Below are 23,749 nucleotides of genomic sequence, written 5' to 3' on the forward strand. Positions count from 1 at the left end.
CACTTCCACGGAAGTGGGTATAAAAGTTATAATTGCTCTGTAGAGACAATGCAGTGCACGACTTTAATGTAGCATTTTAAAACAACAATGAATTATCGAAACACGTTGCGTGACGCTCGTTTTCAGATAATAATTATACAACCTCGGGCTGCTGAATTTGATACAATAAATACGTAACTACGGAACTTTGAACTGAATATTTAAATATTTTTTAAATATAAAATATTTCACCAACAAATGTAGATATAATATGTCTCGACGCCATCTAGCGGAACATTTAGCACTAACAAAGCCTTTCATACAAAAATTAAGTTGGTTGTTTACAGGTGAAAAAATATAGTAAGCAGTAATTGTTGATTTAATTACTACTACATATTGAATTATTTGGCGGGTTGGAAATAAGCCGACGCAGCTCAGTGGTCCAGAGCACCTGACCGGACATCAGAAGTTGTGGGTTCAATTCCCGTCAGCGGCATTTATTTTTACTCGGGAGATATTTTCAATTTGTATTGATATTTCAGGCGACTAATTTTATTGCTTATAATAATATGAATATTAAAGAAAACATTACAGAGTTACTTCAAACATTTGATAAAGTCAAACAACTTAGAAATTACAAGACATAAATTTGACAAAACATTTAAAAAAAACTATCATTTAAAATTTAAAAGATATATTACTAATAATTTTCGTGCCTAAGTCATACCTACCCGGAGACCATGCGAGATGAACGATAAACAATTAACTATTCTTCAAATATAACGTCATTAAATATGGTTTGTTTCATAGAATTTGAAAAATTCATCATATTTCAACGTTCATTTTCGGGTTCTGTGAAAGTCCTATTCAAGTTCTGGTATTATGTAATTACGAGTCAGTTACATGACAGAACTCAAGTTAAAACAGGACTTGAAAAACACTTTTACAGAACTTGAAAATTAACTTTGAAGAATCTCTGAAAAAACCCGTCCTTAGTTAATAAATTGGTTCAGTTTGAAGAATATATTGCAAAGATTCGAATTCTATTGTTGCTCCATGTTTTCGTTAGTGAAAAAAATCACATTAACCTCTCGCTTTGATATTGTAATTGAAAGTGTGTCTGTGAAAAATTAAATATGCGTTTAATTTACAGGCTAATATTTCATAACTTATATTAACCATGGAATGCGTGTGAATTTCTTGTTGAGGTAAGCGCAAATTTTCCGGAAAGGATTAGGGTTCGTGACCGGAGAATTGAGTTACAAAATCAGTCTGGGCTTGCGTATTGTTGTAGTGTTGCACTTTCATCGCTCTGTAATAATAATGGGTCAGTATATGCACAAAAGCCATGTAGTTACCGATAAATGCAATAATAATTGGTAGAGATAATGGCAGACATAACTGAATGCAGAGAATTGATGTAGCATGAAGCAACAAAAGTCTGCCAAAGAAATTAATATAGACGCTTGAGGAAAAACGTCAAATGAAAAAAACTTTTGAGGATTTTTTGAGACACAGTCCCATCCTCGTTCACATCAAAATCACTCTTTTGAAAAGTGATGAAATTTTAACTAGGTTAACTAGGTTAGGTTAGGTTAGGTTTGAGGATAGTTTTTTCATCGTTTTTAATGACCTGGAATCATGGAACAAATGTGGAATTTTGACAATCTTGTGATTGATGAGGAAGAGAGAAAATGTGAAAGACATGTCGAGAAGAACTTTTCGGATTTGGTTATTCAACACTAATGCATAATTCTACAGTAAGCAAGGTCTTTTTACAGGATGTTTATTTTTATCCTGGTTACTCTCCAATCTCTCCGTCTGGGAGAATGTTTTATATATTTATTTATTGCCTTGAGAGATTTCAAATGTGTACATTATTGTAGGTAAGTTGTACAAAAAGTATAATAATAAGGGCATGATAAATAAACTAACCAATTGAGTACAAAATATGTAAATAAGAACCAAACAAGTATGTTGCTTTATTATTATAGAAAATTGTACAAATTAGTTTAATAAGTGTGTATAGTAACAAGAGTACAAAATAATTAAGTCAGGTACTATGAAAGTAGTTACAGAGCATTGTATAAGTTTTTTTGTTTATTATTATTAGTGTTCTGTAAAGCATGTTTGTAATTAGCAAACTTTTATTCCCAGATGTTAAAAGAATGTAAAAAAAATATTTCTATTTCATTCCATTAGTCACTTTAAGCATAAAATTGGTGATGCCATAGTCCCACAATCTCTAGGAAGAGAGAAACACACAAATCTACAACTGTTCATATTGAAAACGAAACTATTCAGACAAGTTTGTAACTTGTTATTCAAAAATGAATGTGACAACTTATACAATAAGAAGTATAAGTACATGATGTGCATGATATTAACAGTTATAGCTTTATATATACTTCTACTTTCATCTCTCATAACAAGACAGATTTCATTTTCATCCAATTGTGTGTAATTTAAAATCTCGCCTAGACACTTAATAACACGTATTCGACTTGGTTAAACGTAAATGCGTAAGTGTACACACTTAATAAGTGTTATTTCATTTCTGGGCGCAAGTGATAACCGCAAGAACAAACGTAATAAATAAACTAAATACTAATGTAACGTATATTAGAACTGAACTGTGGAAGTACATAAAAAAATAGTGTTAAAAAATAAGTTTAACTAAAAGGTAAGATTGCATGCAAGAATACCAGCACGTCAATAACGAATTAGATAGTTACGTAAATTATCAGGTAATTACTTCAGTTTGAAAACTGATTTCTAAGTTAATAGGTACTCTTAGGTAAATTATTTATTTATTCTTTGTTGTTGTTTTGGATGCAGATGTTGAAATATAATCGTGATCGCTTTAGGCTGGGCCATGACTATCCTTCTAAGTGCCCTCGTACGGTGACCGGATAATTCATCACATCTTTAAAAAGTTATATAAAGTCATGGAAAGTGATGAAACAAAAACTTTATTAACTGGGTTAAGTAGGTTAGGTTAGGTTAAAAAAGTTTTTTTTCACCGTTTCTAATGACTTTATATCACTTTTTAAAAGTGTGTTGAATTGTCACTGTGTTGAGTTATCATGGAACCCCTTCGTACACACACAAACATATACATATTTATTTTATTAATACATGATTTATAGGGTACATATAGTTTTTGTGATATTTCACCCTCCATGCTAGGGATGGCCCTGTGTTATGGCGGGTGAATTTTACAGTTTGTACAGAATCTATACATTACTATAATATGAAAAAGAAAATTTATGTAAAGCTAGTTTGGGTTGCAAGAAGAGAATGGATAAGTTAGAGAATTATAAGAAGATGAAAAATTTGAGAAATAAAATAAAATTTATATATTTTAACATTGTTAAATAGTTAATCGTAACGATCTTTCTCCGAAATGGTAGACAAATAAGTCGGACAGCCAAACAACTGCATGTAGTTTTAGATCTATCTTGATTCTTTTATATTCATGCATTATCTTATACAAACTCTGTTACGCCGACTCTTGGCATGACGCGACCCAAGTATCCCTGACTTTTTCTTCCATTTGTATTTAATATAGGGAAGTTTTTGTGGGATTCATTACCGGGGTTCAGAGGAAAGGCAACCCGTCGTAATTTTCCATACTTTTAAAAAGGTGATCGGATATCGCATAAAAATGACAATTCAACACACCTAACAAAGTGATATAAAGTCTTGAAAAGTGATGAAACAAAAACTAGGTTAAATAGTTACCTGTATAACCTATATTATTACATAGGTAACTATTTAACCCAGCTTTTGTTTCATCACTTTTCATGACTCTATATCACTTTTTAAAGGTGTGTTGAATTGTCATTTTGATGAGATATCATGGAACCGTCGATAAGCATAAGTTTTTGGATAGTGTCGTTCGTTATGCAAAATAACTGGCTTATTAATGAATTGGGGTGCACTAACTAAGCTCTTAGAACAGAAATAAATCGTATACACTATCCATAAATTTAAAAAAAAGTTGTTGAGTATGACTAATGACCTCATGAAATAATTAACTTAATTTTCAGAGTAAAACAAGTACATGCGGGTAGTCAATGTATATTAAAGTTAATATTTTAATTTGAAATTGTCAATTTAATAGTATTTTTAAATTTTAAGTAGCCGTGTGACGTTTATGAATGTCAAAGAGATATGCGCCCGTGTTGCCAGAATATCCTGATTTATTGCTTTATCAATATCGGTCTGGGTATCAACAGCGCGACCGTGCTCGGTAAATCGGTATAAAATCATCGGTAGCTACACCCATCGATCCGATATTGTAAAGTTATCGATTTCACACTTAATATTAGAATAATTTGTTATAGTGTTCTGTGAAGTAAAAGCAGTTAACGCACGCTGGGAGATAATACAAACCTAGACGATACTAATTTGGTATCAAGCATGCGTATTAGTTGAAATAATTGTGTGAATCAAGCAAGCTTTATTGTAAATCAGAACAAAACGTATAAAATCGCATTTAAATTTAAATTATTTTGTAATTGTATTTGAATCAGATGGGCTCTCACCCAGTTCACAGCTCTAAATAAATTAATCATTCAGGAATATATTATTTCAACATTATAATATATTTTTTACACGGGTACATTCTGGTTTCGCCAGAATTTCGATTTTTTCTCATCGTATATGATACTATGATACATATCATTAAGTGGTATTGACTTTTTTTTTCTTCTTTAGAGTCAAATGGATATTTCAAAGCGCCACAGCTCACGATTGCTTTGATCTGAAAATTAAAATAATATTTAAACTGTGCAAGAAAAAAGTCCAGACTGAAAAAAATTGTCAAAATTTCGTGACGCCAGAGCTCACCGTTGAAGAGAATTTCTGCTTCGTGGGTTAAATTCTTTTAACTGACTTTTCATTAAATTTTGTTAATATAGATACGCCCTTGAGGTAATTTTGCACAAAAATGGCGCTATACAAATCATCCAAATATTATTATTATTACTACGCGGGTTATTATTTAATTATTTCAAGCGCACTTTTTTATTAAGTAAAAAAATTTTAAATCTCAAATAGCAATGATGGTTTTTAACATTAAGTACATTATTTATATAATGATTCATCTAATGTACCTACTAAAAGAGTTTAGTTGTTTTAAGGAAATATAATTAATTAAAACAATTTAAATTTATCATCAATTATTTTTGTTAATTTATTTATTTTAAAATATTTCAGAGGGGTTATTTATTTTTTTTTTAATTTTTTTTTATTAAATTTAATAAAATTACATTTAATACAATATAAGATATGGGTAGTCCCACAAAGCTGTGACAATCAGCTTGTCTGTAGGTTCTACCATTTAATGTTATAACATAATACACATTAGCTTAAGTTTAAATATTAATACCAAATATAATGTTTAGGATAGACAAACGTTTTGTTCATTTATTAACCACTTTTTTGTCAGTTTAGGGCAAGGTTTATCATTATTTTTCAAGTTAAAGTTTTCGTTAAATTTGTTATAAATCACAGGTATCAAATAGTCAAGTGTTCTGCTACCATACTTATTTGATATTAGTGGAATTTTTAGGCCTTTTTTTTCAGTAAATCTTGTTTTGTGACTATGCACCAATGGCTTTTTGTACGCATTTTCTCCCGAAATAAATAAATAAATTAATAAATAATTAAATAAATAAATTAAATATATCTATTCCCTCACAAACATTATTATTTGTCGTTTAATTCATAAATTTTTTTTAAATTTAAATTTAAATTAATCATAATTTTTATAATTCGAATATTAAATTATTATTAATTATTTTAATTAATTAATTATTGATGTTTTATTAATTAATTATAGTTACAATTAATTAAATATTATTCAATGTATTTATCATTTTTCAATTATTATTTAAACTATTAATTAGGTTCTGGTAAAACTTCAAAAAGTGCTTTATATTGACTGATTAATTATTATAGATTTACAACGAAATATAAAATTATCATTTATTTAGTTTGATAATAATACAAATTACAAAATAAGACAAGACAGAATAAGTCCGGATGGCCGAGCGGTCTAAGGCGCTGCGTTCAGGTCGCAGTCCACTTAGGTGGGCGTGGGTTCGAATCCCACTTCTGACAAAATATCTTTTTTATTTTTTAATTTCTTAACTATTTTATAAAATCAATACACTGGGCCGTTCAACTCTGAAAACATATACATTAAAATTTAAAATGGGTTTTTCTTCAATACCCCCCATGATATACATGATTTTTTTTTAAATAAAAAGTTCTTTTCTCCAGTACCCCTAATTCAATACCCCCAATTTACATTTTCCCTCCGTTTAGGTTTTTTTTTCAGTCCCTTAAAAAACGTAAAATAGGGGTTTTACTGCACTATTAAAAGTAGTCAAATAAATTATTTATAGTTGGAAGAAAACACTTCTAAATTTGTAAGCAATAAAGATTAATTTACACAGGTATGTATAATATTTTATGTTCGAAGATAGATGATTGCAGATTAGTATAGCATAAATATTATGTTTATAAAATATATCAAAAGAAATGTTCTATAAATAATGATAACCACGCAGTAATTTGTGTTTTATAAAAAGAGCTGTCACATTTCTGTTACGCATTCATATTTTACTTACGTCGGTAAAATTTATCGTTTTTCTTCATATCGCCACGGGGAAAGTTTGTACGCACGTTTCTTCTTGTATTTTGCATAGCTCTTTATGCCTACCTACTATTCACGTTTTTTTCTTATTTTTTATTTCACTAATCAGTCATGTGCGTCAACATACAACGTCGAATGTACAAACGTCAAATGTATAACGTGTAACCACAAACGTACAGCGTCAACGTTCAATTACTGTCTTGTTTCAAACGTATGGCATTGCCAAGAATGTGTTGAATTGCACTACCCCTGCATACAATCCGAAATAAACTATTATTATTATTAAAACACACATTTACAAACGTTTAGCTTTCAACACACATTAGCATCTATATTTGCAGCTCAAACGAGATAAATTAAAACGAATAACCTGAGATATACGTCAAGCCCAAAGCAGAGTACCTATTGAAAATTCAAACTCAAACAAATAGCAACGTTAGGAACAAAGGAAAATTATGAACCTTAAAGCCAATCGTCAATAATTTTACTAGTCTAATTTATATCATCAAATATACCAAAAATGTATATTTTAAATCGTCAAAGGAAAAGTGTACAACATGACAAGTACAATACCAAATTTATACTATTATGGCTACTAGGATGGATCGCTGGCTTACCTTCATCGATCTGTGCCGATAGTTGATCTGACTCTAAATTATAAATCAAAACTCCGATTGAAATAAATTGAACTTTATTGTTCATTTAAATTTACACACGAATCAATCGTAAATTTATCAGAAGGATTAGGGAATAAGAACGCACTGTCAAAGAAGGGAGAAAGAACCAGTATAATATTAAAATGATCCGATAAATATTGCCCTCGGCAAAAAGGAATATTCCACCTAAATTATTGTAACTTCTTATTCCACTATTTGTGTGTATAATGTCGGAAGACGTTCAGTACATTGTCGAGTCGCAAGTCAGCTTTCTGCCGCATCCATGATTTCTTAAGTCGTTAGTGTGCGAAAACCTTAGTTGCTTCATAAATTAACAACTGGCGTTGTAATTTACAAGAATTAAACAAAAATTCAATAACTTTATTCAATTCATTCATCAAGGCAATGAATGCTTCACTCCCACGCCGTCATGAGGTGAACTTCTTTCGTATACTGTTATCTTATCCGATCTTCCGCTGAACAATTATTATTATCGTAATCTCAGGAAGATGCTTTCTTTTTCGATTGTTTGTATAATCGTGGATAATTTAGTTTTTACAGCGACTTAGCAAAACATTTTTATGCAGATGGGATAGTAACTTTATAACGATTTCATATGATTTTCTCATGTAAGACAATACACAGAATTATAACTTGTTAAATTAACGATTTTGTGTTTTTAAACGACATATTTTTATTCACATCACCTTTTGTTCCAGGTAGCTAAAGGACTATACAAATAATTTATCAATTACAACCTCACTATTAAACCAGTTGTAATTTTTATACAGTTGATAAATAATCTTACTAATAGGAACTGATATAAAATAGCTCAAGAAAACAAGAATTTTCTGTGCAAATAGGGTTGTTTATCTTTCGTATAAACTTGAAGTTTCTCAAAGAATTTAGAAATATTTGCATAGGTATTTTAAATGTGTTATATAATATTTCTTATTTTTTAAGATGTTGTACAAACAAACAAGTTTTTAGAAAGTTGATAAAATACCTTCAAGATTTTTGTATTTGAAATGTACTTAAATATTTATAAATTGGAAAATTTTAATTCAAAAATGAAGAAAGTTGAAAAAAAAACATTAATGTTTTTACTGAAAACGTCGAAAAATTGTTGATAGATTGAAATTTAGAAAACACACATCGGTTTTTTTATCTAAAATTTTTGTCTTGTTTTTACAAAAAAAATGATTTTATTAATTATTGAAATCAACGTTGATTTCTTGGAATTATATTTACCTACAAATTCATAAGGCATTCGTGTTACTAAAAACACAACTGTAATGGAATTATTATAAAATTCACGCAGTAACCGTCAATTAAATAATTTAAGGAAAAAACATAACTTTTCAAGACGGTAATCTCATGCGTCAGTCTGCCAAATGCGATGTTGCCAACCCTTTCGGAGTACATGTTATGATATTATTTATAAGTAAGATTTAAAAAAAGGGTTGGTATAGTCTTTTTTCAATGAGTAACAAAAACATCGTTTAAGAGTTGGGAAATGTTTTATTATTAGTAAGAGTATTGTTTTATGAGTAAGTTCGCATTTAACCCGGACTGCCCTTGATGGAGCTCGGATCGCGGAAGTCTTGCAGCTGACCTCGTTCCCAGGTGACAGAGCAGATAGACAAAACGTTCCCGGGATGTGGTGAGGGCAATAGGAACTGGGATATACGTGACTTAAAAGGAAGATTAAAGGCGTAAGAAAACATAATCCGGTATGAATGCGATTAAAATCGTCTGCTAGGTTGTTATTTATTTATTATTTTACGGACAATTTATCCAATAACAATATACCATCACATGCAGTAAGTGGGCCAACTCATTCGCCGCCAAGACCCAGACAACCCCCACCCCATGATCCCTGGCACTCCTACTAAGTCACCAAATGTAGCGAACCACTTGGGGTGACCTATAGCAGGGGATTTGGTTATCCAATAAACGATTCCCGGGGCGGCGGTACCAATACCCGCCTCCAAAATCAACCACCATCTGCAGTGAAATTTCGTAATGGTTAGTATGGTATCCTAGATATTAGTTTAAGAAATTACCACAGACATATGAATATATAGACTGGAAATTAAAGGTAAGGGGTAAAATCAACTGTTGAAGAACGAAGGGGGTAAAGCTGACTGTGATTCGTCAATAAATCAATCTGACAGTATATAGGCATCTCGCATTATAATATCACCATTTAGTTCTTAAAAGTAAAATCTGCTTTTGAATGAATAGACATTTTTACATGGGAGCGCAAATTACTCGCCACGTTATGAACAAATTTGCGAAGTCCAAATTCGGCAAAAAAAAAACTTCTATTTTCAGAGTCGAATATTTTGTTTACGTATTTAGTTAAGACACTTTTATAAGTGTTCATAATTCACTTCCCAGTAACAACGATGCGCACACTTGAGAATCGCTACATTCGACCAGATGTATCTCGATGTGATAGTATATTATGTTTCTACAACTGATTCATATTATGCGATGTGAATAAGCTTAAAATGATGCTTACATATGGAATGTAATACGACAATTGGGTTTATTCTCTTTTTCACATCTATTTTTACAAGTTTTCATAGCACAAGCCACATTTTGCCGTGTTATTTCATAAAATGCCTCGACCATAGCTCGACGCTAGTTCGAACAAGAATGATGACGTCACATTCTCAAGATTCACGGGAAGCCATACGCGAGCCCATCCGGCTCCAATGGAACCGGTATGGGGAGTGGGGAATAATACGCTTTTAATCACTTAGGGCAGGTCTACTAATATTCATATGTCTATGGAAATTACTCATAGATGGCGCATAGCGGTCGGTAATGAAGGGATCGACACTTTAATAAATACGATTGCAACCTCAAGATCAGGGCGCAGAACTATTACCGCCTGCTAATGAAAATTCGAGGTAATTGTTATCTATCACAAATAAAGTCGAAATCATTTCGTTAAAGTTTTTATTTGAAGAGTTTGTGAGATTACAACAATTAGTTAACTTTCAGTTGACATGTACACGTGTGGGAGTGGATCTGCTATCGTTTGAATTCATAAAAGCTATACATTTTAAAATCGTGCTGTTGTCAGTTACGAATAAGTGAACTCTTTTTAAACAGGTATTTATTCATGTGTCATGAATGACTCACATTCTTTTAGCGACATTCGCAGATATAATAAAGGTTGAGTGATTACTTCACAATTTCAAAAGAATTCAGCTCAAAATTATAAATGATAATCATTTCTAAAACTAAAGCAGAAAATCCAGGAAATATAAGAACGACATTGCGATCATTCAGAACCTTGATAAAAGATGCCGAGAATAATAATAATTAATCTACTTTCTCATTCACACGGATATGAATTCTTTACAGGCAAACTCTTGTATATAGAACATAACCACCTTCATTCAGATCTAAAGGTGACTCTAAGGCAATTAGTATTTTTTTTCATCTATGAATTAACGTATAATAACCAATGTCACTTCTCTGAGATGAACAACTCTAGTTAATATATTTAGATTTGTTTTCTCAAGATCAAATTTGAGAATGCATTTGATAGTTCGACTATTATGCAGATGTAAAATAAAATCGAAACTGTTAAAAGTGTTTGCGTGACTACATCGACATGCTCATATTCGCATTGTATTTGCCCCTCCCAACCCATATTAGGTATTTTTATTGTTCTATTTTCTGATCTCCACATACGCTTTAGCTGTTGGGTTGAATTAGGTTAAGAGATAGGCCAGCATAATGCGATGGAGAGCCATGCAAAAAATGGTTTTATTTTGGATTGTATTTTGCTCATCATTTTCGATGGTAGTTTGTGTACTGAAAGTTTAATACTAATCGAATATGAAATGCAAATTCGAACAAAAAAATGTGTTTCCTAACTTTCTTATTGCTACTCAAACATCTTCACGTGCTAAACGATAGTGATTTAAGACTTTCACTGTTTATGCTCTTAATTTTGTTTAGGGGGTTTTTAGTCGTCTAACGGTTCTTTCTCCTCATTGAACCTATCTTTTTACTTTATTTAGACATCTATTACACTTCCTATATCAATAAAAACATGGTGTAACTTAAAACATTGACATGTAACAACCTTCTTCAAAGTACGTTGGTCACATATTATCATAAAACAGATACTAAGTAACTTTGTTTACGTCACTTAAATATTTATTACCTCTACTCTATATGATGAGGTGAACTTTGTTCATGAAACATGTAGAGGTTATATATATTGAAGTGATGTAAACAAAGTTATTTGTGTTTTAATATAATAAATAATGACATCTCAAATTGATAAGCTTTCAGAATAAATTTTCTTAGAAAAATTAGTTACAAAGTGTTAAGATACTTTTCGTTATCCGAAGAATGACGCGTCATGCTAATTGAACAAATTAAACGCACCTATGTAAATTTTATATAAAATGACATTTTTTAGAAATAACACCTAAGAAAACAAGCGGATGATGACGTCATACAAGACAAGCTGAATCAGCACACTACTGTGGACTTGTCAGTTTTATTCAAATGAAGGTTGCATTAAATTTAATTCACACATGCATTAAGGCTTCATAAACATGAATATTGTTTCAACGGCATTTTATTTAATAGTTCATATTTGCAACGCAGTGCTTCGTCGGAAACATTTGCTTCTTAAGTATGAAGACTGTTATGAACCGCAATCTAACGCATCAGTAATTGAACAAATTTATTGAAGAATATGAATTTGGCAGCGTGTTTACGCATCGGGCCGCAAGTTGCCGCAATTTATCGCAATTTACCGCAATTACGCCCGGGGGCGAAAAAAGGGCGCTAGGATAAAATTAAATTTGGAAATCATCAAGATCAAGAAATATTTCGAATAGCTGACTTTCTAAAATCAGATTACATGTATACAGTTCTGAATGATAAAACTTCACCCCTGGAAGTCCTGAAAAGTTACGCCAAAACTTTTTTGAATGGCTCAAAACACCATTAATCTAAATTACAAGATTTTACGGACTTGTATGGAACCTCTCTTTTATAATAAAGTATTAAATTGATAGAAATGTAGGAAATAGCAACCATTCATTCATGATCCACTATTATCTCATGAATATGAGTAGTGTTTAAATATCGAAGAACCTCAACTAATTCATTGACCTATTTATTCCAAACTAAAACATTTCAAATATCTACAGTTTTTAACTGAGTTTGATCTCCCATTTATTTAATATTGAACTGCTGGAAACATCTGTACCTTTGTGCGTGAGCTGCTATCTGTTGAACATTTCCTTATTTTTCCTTATTTAATTTCCTTGGCACATGACACTTTGTGACCCGTGCTGTCCATGAAATCTTCGATCCCCTGTACAGTCTCATTTCAAAAGCTTCGCTTTTCATTGGTGTTGTTTACAATGTCTGAGTTTCTAATGTACATACGAATATTAATTGCTCATTCATTGCAATCATTAACATCCACAAATAGGTCACATTTGAGAGGATTTAATTTCGTTTAATAGGAAACTGCATTTTGTAACAATTAATAACTCTCATCAAGTCCAACATGCATTATTGCTCAATTATAACAGCCGAAATCCAACAGTTGTACCAATAAGTTAATTAAATCGAAGTGAAATTGCAATAAGTAAGCGATTAACGCCTGCACAGTGCGGCAACAATCGTTTTGATCGTATTGCACGTTGCGCATATACCTACTTTTAATAGCCAGACTTACAATAAAGTAGTCATAATCATTGATGGAGAAATAGATAGTGACTGCAAGCAGTGTCCGGTGGGTGCATTGAAGCTAACATGGTGATTGTAACGTTTTAAGCAGGACTTGTGGAGCCCCGAAAATGTCTACAAGAATAAATACAATACAAGTTGAGTGAAATATATTATGCCTTAAAAACATATTTTCATATAGTTCAACAAAGCTGGTTCTGAATATATAAACATAGAATCAATAAAACGACAGTTTTTTTAATGTTTATTTTTAAAAAATAATGAAACATAATTAACAGAAAATATAGCAATTATTTCACCTAATTAAATACATAAGTTGTACCACCATAATAAAGCTAGGCTTGTGTATATGGGTGATGTGTCATTTAGTTATTTTTTATGTATATTTCAAAATATAGATTTTTTATTTTAATTGTATTTTTAAAATCTTTGTTGTTATTTCTGGTAATGAATAAAAATTTTTTACTCAAAGATACCTAAAGTTGAATTGCCACATTGTTTGTTTTTACATCTTAGAGTTGAGAGTATTGATTTTTGTCTGAATAATCTATTGTTTTTAAAAGAAGCATTTTTATTTAGAATATTATCTTTGTAAATTTATAATGTTGCATGGTAGAAGTATAATGTATTTAGTTTTCTAACTGTAAATTATTTAAACAGAAGTTCTGATGAATATGTAAATGGTTTAAATAAAATTGTTATTAATATTAATTTTAGTGCTATGTAAAGCGGTTGAGTGTGTTTTTTTATGAATTCCGCCCCATCCTATAATACCATACTGTATCATTAAGTGTAAATCTTTATTAATCTAAAGATGTATGTTAGTTTCCTCACTCTGTCTGTGAGTATGTTTATGTGTGTGGACCATTTTAGGCGTTGGTTTACTGTAATGCCTAGGTGTTTTATTTCGGTTATGATTTTTCTTACTAAACACATGTTGTTGCATGTATGTTGTTGTGTATTTATTTTATAAACGATTAAAGCCGTAAGCACTCAAACGCCTTGTGATTGGTCGGAGGGTTCTGCCAGCATTTAAATGCTACCTCAATTATTTAAATCAGTTTATTTTTCATATCGTCCTTAGTGGGATTGCCCTTACTAAATGTACTATCATTGTGTATCAACGAATCTTCGAATACAATTTAAGTAAAGTTAGTGAGAGGGTTTGGTGATTGTGAACACAGTTATGCCAAAAATATTTGCGACAATCAATCAACGCAACTGCTTTTAATTTAAAATCTGAAACAATATTGGAGAAAGCTCCACACAATATTGCATAAATAGCGACATAGACAATACGGCATTTGCCGAAATATTCTTAAAAGTTACGGAGTAGAAAAGGATTAAATTTAAAAACGAAAACATAGGTAAACAAACATTAAAATTTCTTAATTTTACTAGTAAATTTACAGATGGCATTAAGCAAACTGTTGGAGTAATGCAGGAACAAGAAAATAAAAATGTTTAAAAATTTACTGCAACTTCTATATATTGTTAAATACCATAATACTGCATTAATATTGGGTAAAAACCATCTCGGGCAATCTCGGTGGCTTCTACGAGAGCTTCACTTTTCTCCGATAAAATGGCGTAATAGTTCGCCTGTTAATGTATTGCATCTTGCACCAGAGTTCAACTTGAAATGTCGTGACAGTTTGCAACGTGAGGTCACACAGCCATGACTCTTAGAGAAAACTAGAGCAAACTAAAGTCATTACGGTAGGAACTGTGAACCGAGTTAGTCAGGAGTAGAACTTGTTTAACGCTACTTTATAAGGCTGTTTATCTAATACAAACACTTTAATTATGGAGTTGCTAACTTTGGTTACCATGCATAAGTTGACAACACTTGTTTTTATGACCAATATCGATATAAAAGCACAGGAATATTGGAGAACAGGAGCATTGTCTCAAAATTTTTAAAAACTGTGTTGGGTGAAATACGTTTATACTTCTTTTTAATAATTATTGTGTACAAACCAATAATAACGATCATAAGAAAACGCCACCAATTCTACGAATCAAATATTAAAATATTGGATGCTGCCTTCGTAAGCTTTTTTATACCATTTCGTTAGGCTATGTTAGGTTTTAGGTTAGGTTATGTTAGGTTAAGTTAAAATATGCAATTTTTCACAAAATGCATTGCATTATAACAGTTGCAAAAGAAGAAATATTACGAACATACTAGACGTATACGGAGAATCGTGGCGATCTTTGATCTGACTGTGAACACTGAGCTTGATCATTATTCCCGAACAAATAATATGCCAGTGAAACTGTGACATACATTCCTATTAAAATGAGACAATACCTTAAAATAAAGCCAGAATCTTAACGACGTAAGTAAAGCAGCCGTCCATAAAATATGCAACGCATGGATCTGGTGTATTGGACAGACTTGCGGTTGAATTTGCCCTAGCAAATCTCTAAAACAAAGTGGGTATCGACATAAGTGATGAAGTAGTGTAAAACAATATTCGGCGCGCGGTCCGGCGTAATGGACGGACCTACCGTCGACTTTGCACTATCAGGCCTAGAAAATCGACATTTCGTGGTGCTTATTTTAATTATTTTTTATAAATATATTACTAAAATCTCAAACGTTTATTTTAATAATAATAATTTCTTGTCTTACTTTGTTCACTAAAAATACACAGCATTACCACATTGTCGGTGGGCTTTGCAGTGTAAATTTTCTTGAATTCTATCCTTTTCCACCATCCTCCGTTGCCTTTAAGTAATTATGATCTTTATCACTATTTTTATCAAAATAATAAGCACTGAAAGCAAAGCTGTTGTTATATTAATCACTCTTTTTGAGTGATTTAGATGCTATACTACTACTAGGTGAATTACGCGAATATTAATAATTATGAAAGTGGAGCCTCAGTGATTATGAGAAAATTTCATTATTTAATGATTTGTTATACTGTTTTGAAGGTTTCCACTTGTTATAAATTAGGAAACGCCGACAAAACGGTTGGAACAATTACAAAACACAAATTTTTTAATTATTATATTTAACGAAAAAAGATTCATAATAGTATTACGACACTAGTAAAGTGCCATCTTGCCTTCGTACTTTGTATCTTGCTTTAATTATTTTCTTGTTTTAGACACAATATTATTTTCACGAATTTTACTGTTTTTTGTTTGTTAACCATAGAGACACATTTGATTGACATTACACTAGTGGTATTGTTTCAGTAGCTTGTTATTACATCTGTAGTATTGTTTCAGTAGCTTATTATTACACTAGTAGCATCGTTTCAGTATCTTATGATTATTGTTTCAGTAGCTTATTATTACTCTAGTAGTATTGTTTCAGTAGCTTATTATTACACTAGTAGCATCGTTTCAGTAGCTTATGATTACACCAGTAGTATTGTTTTAGTAGCTTATTATTACACTAGTAGTATCGTTTCAATAGCTTATTATTACACTAGTAGTATTGTTTTAGTAGCTTATTATTATACAAAAAAAGTAATTCGGTCCAAGTCGTGAGAATAAAAACATAAATATTTTCGTTTAAAACAGGGTATTTTCGCTGTTTATTTTTATTCTCGATTTATTTTATTTTTATGTCCACAAATACATTTAGTGAAACAATTTTAAATGTGCCATTTTCGATTTACCGCCAAATCGACAATATGGGCGGTGTTGACGTCAGGCCGGGTAATGTTGGTGCCAGCCGTCTTATCAGCCATTGGCGTTTTCTACGTCATAATGAAGTTGTAGCCAGTTGGAACCAATTCGGAATTTTCGGTCTAAAAATCAATGATGACGAATGAAAATATTCAAATTATACATTTTTAGTACAATGATTTAAATCAGAAAAATGAACATTAAATCTATCACACGTTATTATCGGTATTCATAGTTAGTCAAAATACCCCAAAGAAAATTGTAATAAAAGTCACAGTCTTGTAGTATCACACACACAAACTATTCGATTAAAGACCAGTAGGTTAGGTTCATATTAATTATTAACCGATACATTGATAGTACAGTATCAAAAGTATAAGGAATGCTTCTAGATTGGCTTTGTCCAACGTTTATCCTATATGGAAATCCCACCGCCTTGGTGTGTCCATGACTAGGCCATTCAGTTCGAATACGGACGGGGAACCTTATATTATTAAATGCAACGGTATGAATATAATTCATTCCGAACATTGGGACACTCAATTTAAATTTATAATAAAACTAAGTGGTGTGTAATTGGTAGGTGTTGAAACGAGTATACATTGCATTGTTTTTTATGCAATAATTTATGGTACTGCTAGTTAGGTATTATAATATGCATTATACCAGTTAGATATTTTAATAGGCATATTATTAGCTACTGTAAATGTTCAAAAGTTATCAATACAAAGCTTACAGATTGATGTCCGTGAAGCTGTAAACTGTCGATTGTTATGGGCGTTTTATAACATGCTTTTTTCGTCCTGTTCTATTTAGGTACAGATTTTTGTTCAATTTAAGATGGCGGACATTATTTGTCATCTGTCGTCTATCATTGTTTTACCTACATAACTAATGGCAAACATCCGTATTAAATCGTTAGTATGAAAATAATGATCGAGTAACGTAGAGTTTTTTTCATATGGGCCCGATATAGTTACAATAGGGGAATCAGTATGAAAAAGTATCGTATAAAACGACTTAAAAGGTAAGGACACACTAGGATCATGTGCGCAATGTACGCAACGCATTAAGATATCTGGACAACTTACAATCTATATATTTTCCATGAAAATAAATGCTTCAGAAATACACGTGTCACAATAATACTACGCTCCCCACGCAATGCCGATCTGCGTTGCGTGGGACGTGTGAAAAAAACGTTGGTGTGAGGCCTTTCATTGATTTGATATGAAGGTTTATTTTGGTGTTTACCAATATTTGTTGCTAGTTTTGCTGTTAAAATGGGAGAAGAAACAACTACTAGATATAGTAAAACGTTACGAAATGATTTATAACGTAAAATCCATTGATTATCGCAACAACAAAAAATTTCTAGCTTGCGTAGGATTAGTGTGCACATTGGCATGGGAACGTAGTAATGCTCACGTTGCGTACGTGGGCCTAATGTGTCCTTACCTTAAGAGTTGGCACGATGCCACGATGTAAGTTTAAGAAATGTTTTTCATCAATATAAACTTTTTTTATCATTAGTATTATAAACATAAATTACGATAATCAGAATTATAATCCTCTTGTATGTAGGAAAGTTTGGTCATAACATTTCCTTTCCTGGTCGTTGGTTTACTAGGCCAAATGCGTGGGTTTTGGTTGAAAATTCGCACGTTCGCTGAATTAACAATGGCTTATTGTTGATATCGCACGATAATGGCGGATGCCTACTCCCAAGATTAAAACTAAAATAATTTGAAATGATGCAGATAAATTTTGAAAATATATGATCTTTATCGTGTAAAGCGCGTTACTTTGACAATCAATAAAGACTTAGTAATTAAAAAAAAAACGCTGACAGGTTAAAAATAAACGGATAAAGTTTAAAACGGGATTCCATCAAATGTTAAATTATTGAAAATTGCCTTGATCGTCTTTCTGTGACGATGTCAAACTCGACGGTTGCTCAAACAACTGGCCCTTAGAAAAAAAAAATCTATTTGCATAAATAAAAGTCTACGGCGGGCGGGCGGTATGGATTTGATTTTTATACAAATCTACAGTTTTATTCCGATATTGATGAAATTTTGGACACATGTTTTTCGAAAAAAGAAAAACGGTTAATGTCTATATGAAATTTCTAAAACCACCTCCATCTCCTTTTCTAATCTCTTAAAGCAGAATTTTGATACTTCTCGATGACGTTTTGTACAGTTAGATGTTACATGCGTTTTGTACATGTGATTTTGAAAATCTCTGTGTAAAGCCTGGGCAACGCCGGGGCCTTTAAATACACGTTTCAGAGTGCTAGGTTCTCTGAAAATTCAAACTTTGCTTGAAATGGTTTTAGCTGTATTTGATAACCAGGAACTTCCCTATCACCTTCTCGTCCTCAATACTTTCATCCAGATTATTGAGAGCATTTGGGACTCTTGGGCAGTTCTCGGCAAAACAAAAAAATTCTCACAAGTTCCGTCCACAAAACTCCCGCACAACGCACTGAGCTGCTCCCAAATGGCAAATAAATAATTAACCAATCAAAAGGGCAGAATAAAGTGTATGTAATCAATTGGGGCTAAAATAGTGAATTCGGACATCCCATCAATGTTCAAGTATTTGTCAACTAATTTGTTAGTTGGGAGCGGCTCAGATCGTTATGCGAGCATCGTGTGGACGGAATGATTTATAATGGTCAATGGACTTGCGTTAAAATGTAGAGAGACTGAGGTAAAAAAAATAACAAAATCTTTTGATCAGTGTACCGCAACACACCCTCTTTTGTTCGTTCATCGTTGACCTACAGTCATAAAAATATTTTATTATTTCTTGTGGGATTATATTTTAATGTTCATACGTATGTAGGTTCACTATTTGTTGTTAAGAATACAAAAAAACATATTCCGTTAACTCGTGAAAAATTCTCAGTTTTTTTTTTCCATATTCTTATGGGAAAAATACATGAAATGAAACATTTCGTAACTGTTAAGTATAAAATATTATCTTTGTGGTGATAGCCATTTCGCCCTTCGAATAAATCATGAAACTGTGAGAAGGTCACATACATCCAATTCATTAAAATAATGTTATTTTTTATGGAAACTTGTAGTACAAGCGGGAAGCTGCTGAATCTGTATCATATAGAGAACTAAAAAATTGTTTTCGATCATTTTACTCGAAAGCTCAAATCAAAAAAACTTATTCGATTACAAATGTGATTTACAATTTTGCGCTTGTGCTACGACTTTCCGGACACCGTGTTTAGTTTACATCAGTGGTGATCAATCTTTTTAACCGGAGGGCCAATTTATCTATTTTCAATTTACTCGTTGGCCGCAGATAGGGATCATCCAGTTTAACGTGGTTAACTTTGCGGTCGGTGGTGTTGCAAACCTATTGATACTGTGAAAAACCGTAATTATTTTTGTATAATAATAAGCAAAAATAATGCGAAGCAGGAGATTTTTATATTATCTCTAAGGAGAAACCAACAAATTCTGTTGATTTTTATCGTTCGAAAAGTCAAACAATTTTTTTTGGTTATTTTGTAAAATTATTTATTTAATAACGTTATATTGGGATTTTATATAACGATTATAAATTTAATTGAAAACAATATTATAACATAATAAAAATGATTTAAAAAATAAAGCATAAAATACAATATACATGTTTATTTATTATCATACTACCTTTGAAGAACACTTGAAATATATATACGAGTAATAAAAAAAAAATTGAATAGATATTGTGAATATTAAAGAATATGCATAAATTATGATTACTCGTTATTTACATTAACTAAAAAGTACTGCACCAATTTGGATTTGAATGTGTCAAAATTAAAATCTAAAATTTCAGCTACATTTATAAGATCATTGCCCAGTCTATGTATTCTCTCCATAACAGAAATGAAGACGAATTTATTGTTGTGATACGTTAACCTGTAAAATGAATCAAGCATAGATGGAACTAAACTAAACTAGAAAAAAACGCCACTTTGCAAAGTCGATAAATTTTCCACACTTAAAGTCGAACCACGTCTTTAATGTGTATAAAAAACGGATTATTTTGATGAGCTGATTCAAAACTTTGAAGAAAGACTATTATTTTTCTCCGCAATTTTTGATATTTTATTTAGTCAGTGGGCCGTGCGAAAAGGTACGCAGATCATACCAAATAGCCCGCGGGCCCGTATGCTGCCCGCAGGCCCCGTGTTGTTCATCACTGGTCTTCATGGCCTGAACAGAATCCCTAGAAGTGTGATTTGTAAAAATAATCTAAACCGAATTGAAGAAAACTGGTGTAGTCAAATAACATAAGATCTTAAGATTCCTACGTCTCGTGCAGATAAATGAAAATAATTATATGCTCAAGAAGAATTAAATTTTTAGAAAAGATTTGATTAATTTCACCAGACTTAAGGATAATTCCTCCCCTGAATTACACGGACACGTCCACAATACACTTACTTCTCTCAATGGCTTGAGTCTTCGATTTAATTTTGGACTTATAATTGGTAATTTTTTACAACAGTTTGGTATCTAGTGTGGAGGGTGGTTAACGTCAAAGTTTAATGACGGTTTGAACGATTTGTAATGGATGATTATAGACTGCTTTACAATAGTTTAATTCTATTTATGTCTAAATCGCAGTTAACCGCTAAATGACCACAATCGTGAACATTGATTTGTTATCGAAATTGTAAAAAAATACGCATTTAATGCATCAATAGCGTTGAATGGAACGCACATAATTTAATAATGTTACCATTGTAATAAAAACAGATCATGACGTAGGTACCGCCGTGTCATAAATAATAGCTCGAATAACTGGAAAAACGACTGCGAGTTGAAGTTAACATTGCTGTGGGCATTTTATTTATTATTTCCGAGTGATATCAGACTCGTTGTCGATTGTCGTTGGTACGTTGACATTCAGACATTTTCACGGCCATTTAAATGTTTCTTAATTTGTCTTTTACTGTGACATTACGTGTCTAACCTTGCAGGGGGTTTCTCAAAATGTATGATGTGCAGGAAATGCTATCTTGCTTTCGAAATTAATCTTGAAGAAAACCTAATTTTCATTCGAGAAACTACTTTTCTTAATTTCCACATTTGCTGCATTCATTCAACAGTTGTATAATATAATATAATCGACAATAATAATATCAAATTATTATAATAAAATATCTCCTGAGTTAAATATAAATTCGACGGGAATCGAACTAGGCTACGTTGGCTTATTCCCAACCCGCCAAATAATTCAATATATACTAGTATTTCAATCAACAATTATTGCTTTTTATATTTTTTCACCTGTAAAAAACCAACTTTATTTTTGTAGGAAAGGCTTTGTTAGTGCTAAATTTACCATTAGATGGCGTCGAGACATATTATATCTACATTTGTTGGTGAAATATTTTGACTTGCAAATAATATTATTTTTTAATGATAAACTAATGTTTATAAAGCAATGTTTTTGACGCATGGCACAAAGGATAAAAAAATATTATAAGTAATAATTACTCGCCTGAAATATCCTTACAAATTGAAAATATCACCTTTATACCACGTATAAAACACGTTGTCTTATAAACATTAGTTCATCATTAAAAAATTACACAACGTGTCAATAAAATGTTCTGCACTAATCTTCTAAGATTGCGAGAAGATTATTGTGCAATTCGATACGACTTTAATTCCAACACTGATTTAATGGTTTTCCTACCTTGGTTTTCAGTATCATGGGTGATGTCGTTGTCTCGTGATTTTGTTGCTTGATGATAAAGGTTCGTGAGTATCATGGTAGTCGTTGCATCTATGTCGCATATGTAAATATATCATCATGTGATATATTTACATGTTTTTATTTGACGCTAATGTTACCGCGAGTACCGTGGGTTATTTCGTTGCTTCAAGAATGAGTTTTATTTGACGCTAATGTTACCGCGAGTATCATGGGTGATGTCGTTGCCTAATTATTGAGGCTCATGCGTATCATGGGTGATGTCGTCACATTACGATTAAGGTTCGTGCGTATCATAAGTAATTCGTTGCCTCATGATGGTTGCTTTGTTATTAGGGGTTCTCGAGTATCATGGGCAATGTCGTTACCTCATGGTTTGTAATTATCACAGGCACCTGTTTTTCACCTAGCTTTTTATTTGCCTAAATATTTCACATCTTCATTTATTCTCCAAATATCTTTTCGTGTGAATTCGTAACATAATATTCAAGACTAAATGCTAATATTCATGGAACCGCATTTCCGCCTGTTGCAAAGCAAAGGGCAGAAAGTTTTTTTTCAATGTTTTAATGTTTTAAAGCGCCACTATCGAAACAGGAAACGCACGCGATATTATTTTCATAGGCAGTTCTGCCAACCTTAACCTTAGGAATATTCATAAAATTACTAATGTATTCGTAAAGATAAAACTTAGTTCCTTCGGTATTCAGAAATAATGACGATAATTTTCGATAGCATTGTTTTGGTTTCTTCGTATGCAATTATCATAGAGGTAACTTTCTTTGTTTTGTTTTCCACATTTGAAAGCGTTCCATTTTAAAATTGTAATTTAAATTTCGTTTAAATATCAAAACAAAGCAGTTGCCATGACAGTTAAATTTTTGTAAGGAAAATGAAATTTGGGAGAGTTGTTTAATTATTGGGAAGGAATAGAAAATAACAAAATATAATTTCATGATACGAAGCATTGTTTTCATCTGTCGCTAATAAATTTTTTCTGGGGGTTTTTTTCTGCTAGGCCCTGCGGGCGGCTCTTAGTTGGGCTTCGCCCATTTTAAGTGATATTAACAAGAGTTACATTTAATAGATAGATATTAGGACATTCACAGAGAGAGGGTGAGTATATATATTGTTAAAACACGGAACAGGAAGGAGTTAATTAATAATAACATGCTAAATTTACGCATAATAAGTATGACAGTTGTTTGAATAAATGAAATTTTACGTATTTGTGATGGATTATTTCAAATTAAACACTATTATTGACTACATGTCTACAACTGATATTAACTGTTATCTTAGGTACCTAATATAATTA

At 31.7% G+C, this 23,749-nt stretch overlaps 1 protein-coding gene and 1 non-coding gene across 2 annotated transcripts in view; one reads left to right on the forward strand and one right to left on the reverse strand.

Moving 5' to 3' along the window:
• The window catches only part of LOC149412889 (bicaudal D-related protein homolog), a 212,103-nt gene that overhangs the window by 85,279 nt on the left and 103,075 nt on the right, over positions 1–23,749 (reverse strand). The gene's annotated exons all lie outside the window — the stretch shown is intronic.
• On the forward strand, positions 6,025–6,108 carry TRNAL-CAG (transfer RNA leucine (anticodon CAG)). Its single transcript has one exon. It is a non-coding gene; the product is annotated as a tRNA-Leu (tRNA).

The sequence above is a fragment of the Hesperophylax consimilis genome, chromosome 22 (genome assembly GCF_061612785.1).
Source record: "Hesperophylax consimilis isolate HC1 chromosome 22, BYU_Hcon_1.0, whole genome shotgun sequence".
Taxonomy (NCBI): Eukaryota; Metazoa; Arthropoda; class Insecta; order Trichoptera; family Limnephilidae; genus Hesperophylax; species Hesperophylax consimilis.